This window comes from Vulpes lagopus, chromosome 17, assembly GCF_018345385.1.
Source record: "Vulpes lagopus strain Blue_001 chromosome 17, ASM1834538v1, whole genome shotgun sequence".
Classification (NCBI taxonomy): domain Eukaryota; kingdom Metazoa; phylum Chordata; class Mammalia; order Carnivora; family Canidae; genus Vulpes; species Vulpes lagopus.
The window spans coordinates 14,726,586-14,741,934 of NC_054840.1; positions in this window are offsets into that span (position 1 = coordinate 14,726,586).

Genomic DNA, 15,349 nt, shown 5'->3' on the forward strand with positions numbered 1-15,349 from the left:
TCCTAAACACCAAAAAAACTCAGCCTAAAACTGTCAAAGGACAATGTTTATACCTGGTCAGGAAGATGAAAAAAAAAAAAAAAAAAGCCCTGCAGACACAGAAGCTAATGTTAAGGTTCTGCATAAATACTGGCAACCTGAGTCTCAGCTGAGCTCATTTAGCTTAACAAGTCTCTAGCTCCAGTTCACAGTCAGAAGCAGAGATCAATAAAGCTCCATAATGCTTTTCTGTTAGTCTCTGGACTTTCTTTGCACAGAATGATAAAAGATGAGCAAGGGTCAATAGTGCAATAGATATAACCCACCCCCGCCGGATCATTAGATCTCACTATGGTTACGCAGAGTCAAGCAGAAAACCTTTCAAGGGGGTTTCTGTGTTTTTCTGTGGTCATTTTGGAGAGATCCCTCCCTTGGTTTGTCCATGTCACCAAATCTTAGATAGGAAAGAGGCCTTAGAAATCTTTGGGCTTCACTTCCCATCAGCCTATATTGCAAGTAACTACAATATTCTTAGGAGATGTAAATACCATAGTCTTCAAAAAGATGAAGACAGATCTACCAGAGTAATTGGCAGAGTAACTTTACCTGGATCCCTGACCTAGTCACACAATATGATTGCTATTTATAAAATAAATCCTTCAAAACTATGGTATCTAAACGACCCTTGGGAGGGAGGCCAGAATGCTCAACTAATATCCCAGCACAAAAATTAAAAGCTCCATGAAGGGAGGAAGTCACCCTGTGTTTGTTACCATCATAGTAGGCCAGAGTGGGCACTGCCAGACTTAGGTGCTCCCTAAATGTTCACTGGATAAATTAATGAGTGAATGAGACCATCATAGGCATTCATAGCTCTAATGATATTTGTAACTTTCCAGAATAACCCTAAATGCCTTGTTCCCACAAGGCTGCAAAGACACAAGTTTTGGCTTCATATCAGAAGAAATTGTATTTCATACCTAAAATACCAGCTAGTGATACCAAAGAGACAAGCTAATATAGTCAGAGGAAACTTAGAGTGTGTTAAGCCATAAATGCAAATATGAAACAAATTAAATATTAGTGTTGTGAAATTTAATTTTTTTTTTCATTTTAGTTGGATCCTAGCAAGGCTTTCTGTACCTATGAACATGAAACCTACTCAGAAAGAAAACTGGAGCTTTTATTAACTCATTTAGTCCTAAGTTGTAATTTCGATACTTAAAAAAAGATCTTTCATAGGGACTCCTGGGTGGCTCAGTCAGTTAAGCACCCGACTCTTGATTTTGGCTCAGGTCGTGATCTTAGGGTATTGAGATGGAGCCCTGCGTTGGGCTCTGAGCTCAGCAGGGCATCTGCTTGAGATTCTCTCTCTCCCTCTCCCTCTGTCCCTCCCCCTGCCTACTTTTAAATTTTTTTTAAATTTTTTATTTATTTATGATAGTCACAAAGAGAGAGAGAGAGGCAGAGACACAGGCGGAGGGAGAAGCAGGCTCCATGCACCGGGAGCCCGATGTGGGATTCGATCCCGGGTCTCCAGGATCACGCCCTGGGCCAAAGGCAGGCGCCAAACCTCTGCGCCACCCAGCAATCCCTCTACTTTTTCATTCTCTCAAGTAGATAAATAAAACCTTAAAAAAAAAATCTTTCCCAAACTTCACTATTAAGGAAGAAAACTAATAACCACTGAGTACCTGCTGTGTGCAAGGCAATGGGAAATCCTTTTACAAACATCATCTTACTCATCATATCAATAGGCTCTAACTTTCAGCTTGCCAGGTAATCTAGATATCCAGATAGCCACAGTAAGCCAGTCAGGCAACTTCTGCGTCAAATTTAAATTAAGTGATCCAACAGCTAAGTTGAAAAGTAAATTTCTAACACCTTAGATGTGTCAAATGATTAGCCTTGGTGAAAAGAAACATTAGCTTTAGTAAATAAGAGTAGGAGAGATATTTCCCAGTCAAGTCAGGAATACTATTTTTTTAAGAGGTTTTTTTTTTTTTTAAGTTTTTATTTATTTATTCAGGAGAGACACAGACAGAGAGAGAGGCAGAGACACAGGCAGAGGGAGAAGCAGGCTCCATGCAGGGAGCCGGATGTGGAACTCAATCCAGGGACTCCAGGACTACACCCTGGGCCAAAGGCAGATGCTTAACCGCTGAGCCATCCAGGGATCCCCAAGAGTACTATTTGATATCACCGGAGAGGACATGCATTTCCAGGACATTGATAATTTCCTCATGAACAACAACAACAACAAGTCAATCTTTTAGGGCTGCAAAAGTGATATTTTTAAAAGGATACTGGGAAGGTGTGTATTCTGTCCTTTGCAAGGGGTACAGGTTAAAAACCTGAGCCACCTTCCTTCTCTTTTCATTCTAGGGGACATCTGTGGTGTGTGCCTCCCCCCATCTCTGCGACACCCCATCCTCATTGTCCTCCCTCCCTCTCTCCCTTAGTGGCCATAGTACAGAATTGGAGTCTCCAATTATATAGTCCTTGATTGGAAATTTTTATAGTGCTCCCTTAAGAACGCCTCAGTTTTTTTTAAATGAGCTCCAGTCTTATTTAAAACATCAAGGTTCATAATTACTAAAATCGTCTTGAAATCTGCTAAATCCAGAAAACCACTTTCTATGCCTCCATGAAAGATCATGTTAAGCCGAAATCAGGAAAAGCATGATTTCTGCCGATCTGGAGAAGGAGTACACAACCGCAGGAGGATATGTATCTAGGAATCCCTGACCTCTTGTAAAAGCTCATCATTGCTTTAGAAACAAAAATAAAAGGCACCAAAAAAGGGGGGGAAATTCCAGTAAAGAAGATTTGGGACAAATAAAACATACCATCGCTGAGATACAGTGACTCAAACGATTGTGTTGTTTCAGTGTAAAGAATGAAAACCCGAAGCAGAAAGAAAAGAAAAAACATTTTAAAAGAGAAAAAGAGTTTGTCTTAATATAAGACATTTTTTTACAGTCCAGGAAAATTCTTAGTGCTCATTCCGTTTCAGCTATTGATCCACCTCTTAATTGCTCTGTCCTTGGCTACTATTGATTTCAAAATCAGAAGGAGGGCTTTAGCATTATTCATTTGTTTAATCCCTCAAATGCCTGGGAGGAGAAAAGGCTGCTTGGCAGAAAGGATAATATCTTCTTGCCCTAAACTTAAGGGACAGCCTCTGAGCCAAATGCCTCAAAAGGGAGGACACAAATGTTGATATATTGCCAAACTGAAATAACTTGTCCAGCCTATAAACATCAAGGAACAACGATCTGTGCTCCAAGAGTCCTTGCAGCTTCCCAGTTACTACTGTCAGGTCCGACCCTGAACTCACAGTTCTGCATGTGCTCCCCCCAAATCAGGTCTCTGGTTGCTCAGTGCAATGAGCCTAAGTCTGGCTCTCTTCTCCTGGGACTCAAAATATCCTTAGTTCTTAGAGGGACTTAAGTTTGAGTTTGTCGTTTCCAAAGACCCATCAAAGAGATTTGGGAGTCAGCCCTCCGTGAAATTGTGCTGCATCCCAACAGCGACTGCAGTAGAAATAACTTCACCCTTATAACCTGGGATTGATCCCATATTATTCATTCACACAACACTTGGAGGGGAATGACTCGGTAACCTATTACTCAAAACTGTCTCTCAATTTTCCTTAGCAACAACCGTAATCCAGTTCTTCTCTTTTTAAGAAACCCATAAGCCCCCTCGAAACTAAGATGAAAAAATAAACTCTTCCAGTTTTCCTTTAATATTCTCCTCCAGTAAACCTGGATACTTACTTAGATATTTGCCATATCTAAGAGATTCCTAACTAGAAATGTGGAACTGCTCTATCTCCTCCGAATAAACTCTATTATCTAGGTTAATAAAAGACAGAGATAATGTGAAATAAAATGCAAGGAATGCAAATATTTTACTGCAAATATTCATGTTACCTCCTAGTGGTTTTTACCAGAGCTTATGGCAAATTAATAGCGAAAGCAAAATAAAATAACTTCTTAAAGATTACATCCTACTCACTAGGTAGGTTACTTCCTAACTAAGGAACATGCTCTCTCATTCCAACTGCAAATTCAGGATTCAAGCCTGTGTGGCTCAGCAAACACACAAATTTTATGGACCTCTAAGATAATTTGAATAGAGTGGCATTAAAAATGTTATCACACCCAAGGGCACCTGGGTGGCTCAGCAACTGAGCAACTGCCTTTGACTCAGGGCTTCCCAGGTCCTGGGATGGAGTCCCACATGGGGATCTCCACAGGGAGCCTGCTTCTCCCTCTGCCTGTGTCTCTGCTTCTCTCTCTGTGAGTCTCTCGTGAATAAATAAATAAAATCTTTAAAAAAGAAGAAAAGTACACCCAGGGACATCTGGGGGACTCATCAGTTAAGCATCTGCCTTCAGCTCAGGTCATGATCCCAGGGTCCTGGAATCATGCCCCACATCAAGCTCCACACTTAGCAGCGAGTCTTCTCCCTCTTCCTCTCCCTCTATGATCTCTCTCATTCTTACTCTCAAATAAAAAAAAATCTTAAAAAAAAAAAAAAACAATGTTATACCCACATATGCCCAGGGTCTATTTTGTGGCCTTCATTAAAATGTTTCCCTTTCCTTTATTCCATTGGTTAGACTCTCAAACAATTGATGAGATAATAACTATGTAGCCAAGAGCAGGTCAGCATGCATCTTCCTCCGCAAGTTCTTTTGTGTTTCACTCCCTTGTCCTTCTACTTACACTTTCCTACAGAGAAGAAATCACAGATTTTAACCTGGCTTCCTTGGGGAATACTTCCTGGAGACTAGATCATTTCTTTCTTAACCATTTGCAATTGAAAATTTCTTCCTCTTGCATCCAGGCAGCCATCATCATTCATCAAGGTCAGACCTGAAAGGCATCAGTCAATCATGGCAGTTCCACAGGCCACAATGTCTGTTACCTTTGATGACAGGCATTGCTTTTACTTATTTTAAGTAGGCTCCAAAAAAAAAAAAAAAAAAAAAAAAAGTAGGCTCCACACTCAACATGGAGCCCAATGCGGGGCTCAAACTCATGACCGTGAAATCAAGACCTGAGCCACGATCAAGAGTGGGATGTTTAACCAACTGAGCCACCCAGGCGTCCCTGACAGGCATCCCCTTAGTACACCTCCTATTTCCACCATCAAAACTCTCAGCTGGCTTGCTTGCTTGCTTGTTGGCTTCCTTCCTTCCTTTCTTTTTCTCTTTCTTTCTTTTTTTAATTTGAGAGAGAGAGAGCATGAGCAGGGGAAGTGGGAGAAGGAGAAGCAGACTCCCCACTCCCCAGGACCCTTGGATCATTAGCCCAGCCCAGGGCAGATGCCTAACTGAGGAGCCACCCAGATACCCCTCCCCTTTCTAATGAGAGTTCTGTAATTAGTAATATCTAGCCAGGTCCAGCACTCTCCTCTTGGTTCATCTGTTCGCCTCACCTTGACAATGTCTTCCGCCTACCTCTGAAACACAAGTAGAAGAGACAGTCTAGAAGATTTGCTATATGTTTAACTCCATCTCTAGTAGTCAAACTTTAACTTTTATTAAGTCAAGAGTCTTGCACATTCACATCAATGAGTCACTGAAATGTGACATGGAGATAACTATAAGTCTTTTCTCACTTTTCTAATTTAGAAGCTCAAAAACGAAATTCATCTTCCGAGTGAAACCCTTCTTTTAGCCCTAAAAGAGCTGGTAATATGACAATATACGTTTTTAATGTAATTCAATAAAAATCACAATGTGCCATCCTCCTTTCCCTCTGATCTTCTCCATGTTGGCTTATAAGCTTTCAGAACTAATATAACAGTAAGGGAAATGTTGAACTGTGCTCTCATTTTATATTTGACGTGGACTGAGTATCTTTGGCCTTGCCAGTTAACCTTCTTGGCCTTCATATGTTATCCATTAGTTAACTTTCTAAACTTTTCTTTCTCTTTTTTAATGATTTTATTTATTTATTTGACAGATTGAGAGAGAGCACAAGCAGGGGGAGCGGCAAGCAGAGGGAGAAGGAGAAGCAGACTCTCCACTGAGCAGGAGCCAGATGCAGGGCTCCATCCTAGGACCCTGAGATCATGACCTGAGCCAAAGGCAGATGCTTAACCGACTGAGCCACCCAAATACCCCCATTAGTTAACTTTCACATTTAAGTCAGTTAGGAGGAGTTGCGTCTTATTTAGCCATTTTGCTCTATTTGGGTCTTCAACTGACTGGATGAGGCCTACCCCCATTGGGGAGGACAAACTGCTTTACTCAGTCTACAGATTCTAATATTAATCTCATGTAGAAACACTCTCCTGGACACATTCATAATGTTTGAACAAACTTCTGGGGACCCTATCACCCAATCAAATTGACACATACAATTCATCATCACAGTGGCCAATGTTTTTTAATGATCCAACCATTTTACTTTGGATTTTGACATGTAACTAAATCTCTGCCTAGAACAAATTTACTTTACCTGTCTTTTACTAAGGGATTGAGTGCTTTTTTTTTTTTTTTTTTTTTGGCTTTTGATTTAGCAACAGCCTTCTCTGACTCCTTTTCTTGTCCTTAATTAGTTGGAGTAAGATTCTTCGGCTATAATTAATACCTGTGTAATGAGAAAGGGAGAACTCCAGCCCATCATTGCCCATTCCTCACTGAGTTAATTGTCACCTTTCTTCAGCAAAACATCTTCCCCTGACTTTTATATACTATGAAAATTCATAGCCACTCTAGCATTGTGACATTTTTCTGTGAATTTGGCATTCGTTGTAAAGGTATTATTTTAGTCACCATCATATTTAACTTTGGGGTCAGGGTTGCTGTTAAGGATAACAAGAACAAACCAACCCATAATGAAAATAAGAAAAAGGCAACAAGAAAAATCAGATGCCAAGCGTAAACAACAACGGGAAAAGAAGCTCATGGAAACATAATGGCAACTAGAAAGAATCCAGGGTCCGTTTTTTGGGCAGTCTGTCCCAGCCTTCAGTATTTGATCTAGTGACCTAGTGACCTATATTTTAAATTTATATGATAGCTTTATGGGAGGCATCGGGGGAATTTGGTGAAGCATCTCACAAACCACATAATAATCACCTGAGAAATTCTTTGCAGAAAGACTAGACTTTTTAAGATCAGGCTGGTCACAGCATGCCATTGCCTGTGTAAACCAAAACAGAATCTTACCGTAAAAAGCAACCAAAAGTTTATAATGATCTCCATCATTTTATTTTTAAAATGGCTGTCATACTCTTTAACCTATCATTTTTAAAAAAACAGCATTATTGAGATATAATTCACATACCGTGCAACTTGCTCATTTATAAAATGCAGTTCAGTGGTTTTTAGTATATTCACAGAGTTGTGCAACCATCATCACTGTCTAATTCCAGAATATTTTCACCTAATTCCAGAATCATTTCATTTTCATTTACGATTTTCATCATAAAATCAACCTTTTTTTAAATAGTTTTTTTTTTTTAATTTTAAGTAGACTGCATGCTCAACATGGAGCTTGACCTCATGACCCTGAGATCACGAACCCCACACTCTACGGACTAAACCAGCCAGGCACCCCTCAAAATCAATGCTTTTTGAGTCTGGAGTCTATCACCTTTTTTTTTAAAGATTTTATTTATTTATGCATGAGAGACATAGAGGCAGAGACACAGGCAGAGGGAGAAGCAGGCTCCATGCAGGGAGCCCGACGTGGGACTCAATCCCAGGCCTCCAGGATCACGCCCTGGGCTGAAAGCGGCGCTAAACCGCTGAGCCACCCGGGCTGCCCTGGAGTCCATCATCTTTTGGACTAGAATTTACACCATTGGCTCTCCTGGTCTCCCGCTTGCTAACTGTAGATGTGAGACTTGTCGACCTTCATACTAACGTGGTCCAATTCCTTACAAACTCTCTTCCTCCCTCCTGCCCCACCTGCTGTTTCTCTTTTCCTCTCTATCTCTCCATAATTGGTTCTGTTTCTCTGGAGAACCCTAAAACAGTCACTGTATTTTTTTTAAAGATTTTATTTATTTATTTGAAAGAGAGACAGACCACAGAGAGAGAGGGAGAGGGAGAAGCAGGGTCCTCACTGAGCAAGGATTTCCCATGTGGGGCTCCGGGATCTGGGATCATGACTGATCATGACCTGAGCCAAAGGCAGCCATTTAACTGACTGAGCCACCCAGGCACCCCTAATACAGCCACTTTAGACCAATCTTTATTTCAGACATTGAGAGTTCTATCATTATTACCCTTAACTGACAAATCAATTTCTCCCATAATATAGGAAGCTGTTATCTTTAAGCTAATTTCTACTTTTAAAACCTGAATTATTTTATCTTATTTTTTGTCAACTACTGTTTTAGTAAAAGTCTTTTAAACAGATGAGGAAATGAAGAGTTCTATGTCTGAATATGTGACACCTAATTAAAGTATGTTCTATGTTGGTCTGGAGCATTAGGGTAAACAATGGGTTTCCCTGAAAACGTGGTTCATAGAAGACACAGTTGAGTAAGTCATAGTTCGCACAAAAGGGGAGAAAGGGAAGAAGATAGGAAGGGAGATTGGGAAGGATGGAGGGAAGCAGAGAGGAAGGAGTGACCAATCACATTCCTATAAAACTGGTTTAAAACTGTATATGTTATAAAAGGTTTTAGTAAGTAAAATAGATGGATTAAGCATTTTCTAAGGGTCAGAGACTTAGTTAACTGCTTTATATGTATTATAACCTCATTGAACTCTCAAAACAACAGTAGAGAACACTTATGAGACATTTACTCAGTGTCAGGCATACTTCTGAGTGCTTTTTTTAATACTAATTTAAGTAACTCAATACATTTATTATCCTTTGTGGCAGATGAGGAAATTAAGGCTTTGGAGAAGTTTAAGTTGTCCTCATTGACAAGTTAAGTGATCATGGATTTAAATATGGGAGGTCTCGCACCAATATCTCTTCTCTTAACCAGCACGAGACAGCCACCTTTTTTGAGAAATGTGATATATGAGAAGTCATGGAAAGGTTGTTTACAGCGAGCCAACAGAGTATAGGGTAAATGATAGGTTTTGATATCCAAGTCTTAAAGTTGTGTCACTTTAGAAAAGTTACAACCTCTCTGATTCTTGGTTTCCTGTCTATAAAAATGAGATGAAAGTTCCTACCCTGCAAACTTGTGGCAAGACAGAGAGACGAGGATGGAAATCTTGGTAGTGATAGTTTAATAAATTATAGTTATGTCACCATTATTATTATCTTTATCATTGTTATTATTCTTTTGAAGCTTGACACAGAGCTCAAAGACCCAAGCCATATGACTTTTCTGCTTGGTTGGTTGGTTGGTTTTCAACCTAACAATTCTAATTAGTGAAAAAAATAAAATTCTATGTTGATAGTGGAAAACTGAAACACAACAATTGATAGTAATGGAGGATATCAGGTTCATCTTTATAACAAGATAACCAGGAGGGGAAAAATTTTTTTCCATTTAACAAAACAAACAAACAACAAACAACAACAAAACCAGAATTACTCACTTATTCAGAGAAAACAAGGATAAATCTAAAATTACTAATGAGGTTCCTTATACTAACCAGAAGGAAATTGAGATGGGTTTCTTTAATTGATTTATATATTCCGGTAATTTATCCAAGTACCTGGGTTTAACCAGGATATGGTTCTGGAGACATTAGCTGGTTCAACCAAAGGTACAGAGTTGCTGCAAAGCTAGATGGTGACTCAGTAAAGACTAGTACATGTCAGCCTCACAAACCTTTAGAATTCTGAGTGTTATAAAAGAGTTCTACTCTGGGAGACCAACAGTATTTTACGCCATCATAAAAATAAGTCATGCTAACCTGTCAATGCTTTTTAAAAATAAGAGTTAAGCATGTGCCTGTGTGGCTGAGTCAGTTAAGCATCTGACTTTGGCTCAGGTCCTGATGTCAGGGTTCTGGGATTGAGCCCCACCTCAAGCCCTCCATCTGGCTCCATGCTCCACAGGGAATCTGCTTATCTCTCTCCCTCTGTCTCTCCTCCTCACCCCACGCCCCCTGCTCAAGCTGTCTCTCTCTCTCAAATAAATAAACAAACCTTTGAAAACAATTTTAAAAAATAAAAATAAGAGTTAATCTGCATATTGTGAAAGCAAACCAAAAAAAGTCAACACAATTTGTCTCAAATTTCTATTTTTGCTTTTAAATACTCACATCTGTTACTGGGTTTCTTACTTTTTCTCCTCCTGGTAATAAAATGAACATAAGAGAATAAAGGTTGATAGATAAAGGGAGATGTTGCTGATATAGTTATTTGGGACTTTATTCTTTTCTCTTGATTTCACTGGCTTTCCATTGTCTTCTTTATCTTCTTTATCCAAATAGCCGTAGATACACATTGGGTGGTGTATGTAAAGACAGTGTTTGCGGCTGCTCTAGAATAACTGCTGCAGAAAATCTCTTGTGACTGGTCTTACAGCAGCTCTGGGGGTTTCTGGGAGTCTCTTTATTGCTAACAAGTACCTTTTAAGGGCAAGAATTGTGCCAATTATGATACATCTGATGCCTGTTGACAATTAATGGGAACGTTAGATTAGTTCCTCAATGAAACACTGCTTTTCCAGTTTTTAGAACTAGGACTCTCATTATTAATATGATCTTTATTCTAATATTAAAACTGAGAATGTTTAAGGGTTAGGATCTTCCCACAATGAAAGACTTCAGCCTAAGCATATGCATATCTGCGAAATTGAGTTGGAGGAATGTCACTCATGTTGCTAGAGCATAGCCCCATAGGAACTTCAAAGATGTATTAAGAAGGGGAGGGAGAAAGGGAGGAAGGAAGGAAGGAAGGAAGGAAGGAAGGAAGGAAGGAAGGAAGGAAGGAAGGAAGGAAGGAAGGAAGGAAGGAAAGGAGGGAGGGAGGGAAGAAGGAAGGGCCAACTGGCAGGTGGGCAATTTTGCTTTTACCAAGCACCTTGTTAAGAGAGGGGCTGAGTTAATTTTCAATTCAGGGGGGTCTTTCTAAAGTATTCCAAAGGTGCTCAGTCATGACACTTGGATTTCTGGCTGCTAAAGAGTCACGGAGAAGGTAGCTGAGTCACTGAAAGAAAGGGGAGGAACACAGAGTCCCACTAACAAAACAGGAGAAATGTCAGAGTACAGAAGAGAAGTTCCTGAAAGAGGGGAATTTAGAGAAGGCGGAATGGAGGAAGAAGGGAAGAGGAGAAGTGAGGGAGGAGGGGGACAGAATCATATGAGAACTTTGTAAATGGTGGTTCTTTCCATTCTTCAGAAGAACCCAATAATATTATTCCCACTTCGCAGATGAGAAAACTAAGGTATAGAGGCACTAGATAATGGTCTCAGGCTATAGTTTGTTAGTAGAAAAGCTGGGATTTGAACCCAGGGCTAGTTTGTCCCAAAGTCCGTAACTCTTTCTCCCATGCCACCCTGGATAAGTCTGGGAGCTTGAGAAAACTCACATTTCAAACAGTTAATTTTGCTCCCCTAGGAGTAAGAGCATTCTCAGCAGATGCCTACCAGGTCTGGTAACTGACAGCTGGTTATTTTAAGTGGAGTCCTCACGTCCCTTCTCCCTCCTGGTATGCTCAACTCCAGCTACATCCAAACAACCTTTCTGCGTCACTAGGTACAGCTTTTGCAAAGTGATCCCATGCCCTTCCCTGTAATATTTGTCCCCAAACCTCCCAGATGACCTAAGGGAATATGCTCTTTTGTTACTGTTAACTTTTACCATGTCTACAAGATTTCTACCCCAGGAAGCATGTGTTCTTGAGGTATTCAACAGCTGCTTCGTGACAATGACGACAAAAGGCCTGGTTCAAATGTCCAGTCGATGCAATTATCATTACTTCAAATTCTCATACTATTTTATTCTAAACAATTCCGCCTGGTCCTTTAAATCTCATCCCCCTTTCCACAAGCTGTGGTGTGTCTTAACCATTTCTTATCTCACAGTTTGTAGTTATCAGCATAAGGGGAAAATCGTCTTCATGGGGCATGAACAGCATTTGAGGCTTTTTCTTTTTTAATATTCTCCTTATCTGTGGTCATATATCATTTTTCCTTCCTAATGTTACTTGTGTCTTTGTTTCTTGATTTTTTTCTTTTTTTAACAAATTATTTTTTTATTTATTAATGAGAGACACAGAGAGAGAGAGGCAGAGACACAGGCAGAGGGAGAGAAGCAGGCTCCTTGCAGGGAGCCTGATGTGGGACTCGATCTCCAGACCCAGGATCACACCCTGAGCCAAAGGCAGATGCTCAACCGCTGAGCCACCCACGCGTGCCAGTTTCTTGATTTTTTTCATTGAGTACGTTTTTTCTTTCATTAATCAATTCTCCTGGATTTTTACTTTCCCGCTTCATTAATTTCTGCTGTGATCTGTACTAGTTTATACAATTCTTTTGTAATTTTTTCAAAGTTTCTTGGTTTGCATATCACTTCTCAATAAATACATTTCAGATTTATGATTTCCACTCTAATATACTGTCCTGACTTTGTTAGGTGGGATTTTTTTCCTTCTGTTTCTAAAGATTTTGCAGTTTCTCATTTGTTCTTCTCTTTAATCTAGATTTAAGGCATTTTTAAATTTCCAGTTGCGTATCAATGAGAAGGAATTTTTCTTGTTAAATTTTCTTGTTCATTTTATCCTCATTGTGCTTCGATAGATGGTGTGGTCTGTATGATTCTGCCTTTAAAAATGTGCTGATACTTATTTCATGGTCTAGTTAAGTTTTGAGAATGTTCTATGTTTAGATAGAAAAAAAAACATCTATTTTCCATTTGGAGGTAAAAAGATATACATATCTTTTATGTGTGTGGTTATATTACACATATGTCATTTAAGATTCTTTTTAATGGTCCGGATGCTTCTGCCAAATGTACTAGTTTCTCCCAACCTCCAGTTGAAGCAATTGCAAAGTCTCACATCCATTTTTGCAAGCTTGGCAGGCCGAAGTGAGACCTGTGTCTATACTTCCACGAATGCACAATCACATGGGGGAGAGGGAGTCGGGATCTAGTAAGGAAACTAGACCATGAAGAATGAGACCTAAAACCTAGTGCAATAGTTCTGGCCCTGCCTCACAGCGGGCCTGGTGACCCTGGGCAAGTCACTTCTCGGGTTTTCCATTTCCTTGTCTATTGCCACACCTCAATGATGTGGTCTTCCTTGTGCCAAAATTACAAGGTTTGCCAGAAGCAGCGAGATAAGGAATGTGAACACCACCAAGTGATAACGAAATAATTAAAAAAAAAAAAAAAATCCTAGCAGTGGTTGCTGACATGTAGATACGGTACAGGAGAAAGGAAAGACAACCGGGTGACACGGGCCACTACGGGCTCGGGGGCGCTGGGCTCCCGGTGGCCCCCTGCCCTGGCCCCCACCGCCGTCAGCTTCCTTTGGGGACTCACTCCCTCCTGCGTCGGGAAAATCCCTCCCAGTAACGTAAGTCGCCCTCTTCTTCCTGGCGCCCGCAGCTTGGAACCTGCTGGAAGTGTTGTGAAAATGAGCAGAAACCTGCCAGCAGCTCAAATTGGCGCTTCAGCACCGTCAGCCCTGGTGGAGCATGTGCAGTGCCTCTTCCTTAAGTGGGGGGGTGGGGTAGGGTGGGGGGGATTGGGGGGTGGGGGGATGGGGGGATGAGGGGGTGCTGACTGGCAGGTGTTGCCCAAACGCTCATTAATCAAAGAGGCGCTGGGCCCGGGACGCCCCCGGGTCCTGGGCAGGCGGCGCCAGTAGCGGAGCTCTCAGGGCTGGGGTCCTCCGGGGCCTGCGCGCGCTCGGCCGGCAGCCGCGGGGTGCATCGGGCCCCGCGTCCGCGGTGGGGAGGGGTCCCCGGCGCTCCGGAGGCGGGCCTCCGGGGGGCTGGGTGCTCCCCGCGGTGGGGAGGGGTCCTGGGGAGGGGTCCGGGGGGGATGCTCCCCGCGGTGGGGGGGGGTCCTGGGGAGGGGTCCGGGGGGGATGCTCCCCGCGGTGGGGAGGGGTCCGGGGGGATGCTCCCCGCGGTGGGGAGGGGTCCGGGGGGGATGCTCCCCGAGGTAGGGAGGGGTCCTGGGGAGGGGTCCGGGGGGGATGCTCCCCGCGGTGGGGGGGGTCCGGGGGATGCTCCCTGAGTTAGGGAGGGGTCCTGGGGAGGGGTCGGGGGGGATGCTCCCCGCGGCGGGGAGGGGTCCTGGGGAGGGGTCCGGGGGGGATGCTCCCCGCGGTGGGGGGGGTCGGGGGGGATGCTCCCCGCGGTAGGGAGGGGTCCGGGGGATGCTCCCTGAGGTAGGGAGGGGTCCTGGGGAGGGGTCCGGGGGGGATGCTCCCCGCGGTGGGGGGGGGGTCCGGGGGATGCTCCCTGAGTTAGGGAGGGGTCCTGGGGAGGGGTTGGGGGGGATGCTCCCCGCGGTGGGGGGGTCCTGGGGAGGGGTCCGGGGGGGATGCTCCCCGCGGTGGGGGGGGTCGGGGGGGGATGCTCCCCGCGGTAGGGAGGGGTCCGGGGGATGCTCCCCGAGGTAGGGAGGGGTCCTGGGGAGGGGTCCGGGGGGGATGCTCCCCGCGGTGGGGGGGGTCCGGGGGATGCTCCCTGAGTTAGGGAGGGGTCCTGGGGAGGGGTCCGGGGGGGTGCTCCCCGCGGCGGGGAGGGGTCCTGGGGAGGGGTCCGGGGGGGATGCTCCTCGCGGCGGGGAGGGGTCCTGGGGAGGGGTCCGGGGGGGTGCTCCCCGCGGCGGGGAGGGGTCCTGGGGAGGGGTCCGGGGGGGCGCTCCCCGCGGCGGGGAGGGGCCCGCGGCGCTCGGGGGCGGGCCTGGGGTCCCCGCGGGAAGATCCCCGGGAGCCGACGCGAGCGCCGTGCCCCGGGCCCCCAGCGCGTCTGCGCCGCCGGCCGCCGCCCGGCCTGTGTGGGGTCCGCTCTCCTGCCGCAGCGGGGCCCGCAGAGCCCGCTTCACTGCGAGGCACACACGTCCCCGGGCACGGTCCTTCCGCGTGCTCGCCCGGGGGAGCCCAGGGTTTCCGCGACGAGCCTCGCAGCGAAGGGGCGGGGGGCGGGGGGCGGGGGGGTTCTGCGCGTCCCGAGGCACCCGCGTTAGCTGCCGACGCTACGCGGGTTCACTTTCTTTGATTTTTTTTTGTTTTTTTTTTTTTTGGACGACCGCAGGCGGAGGGATGCCCGGAGCCCGCTGCCCGGGTGGACCCCGCGGTCCCGCTCCGCGGCCGCCGCTTCGCCCCTCGCCCGGGTCCGCAGACGACGGATGCGGGGCGCAGGCCCCCCCGCCCGGCGGCGCAGGCTGCGGCTGGACCCCGAAGCCCCCGCCCGCGCCCCGCGCCCCGCGCCCCGCGCCGCCCGAGGACGCGCCCCCGTGCCGGA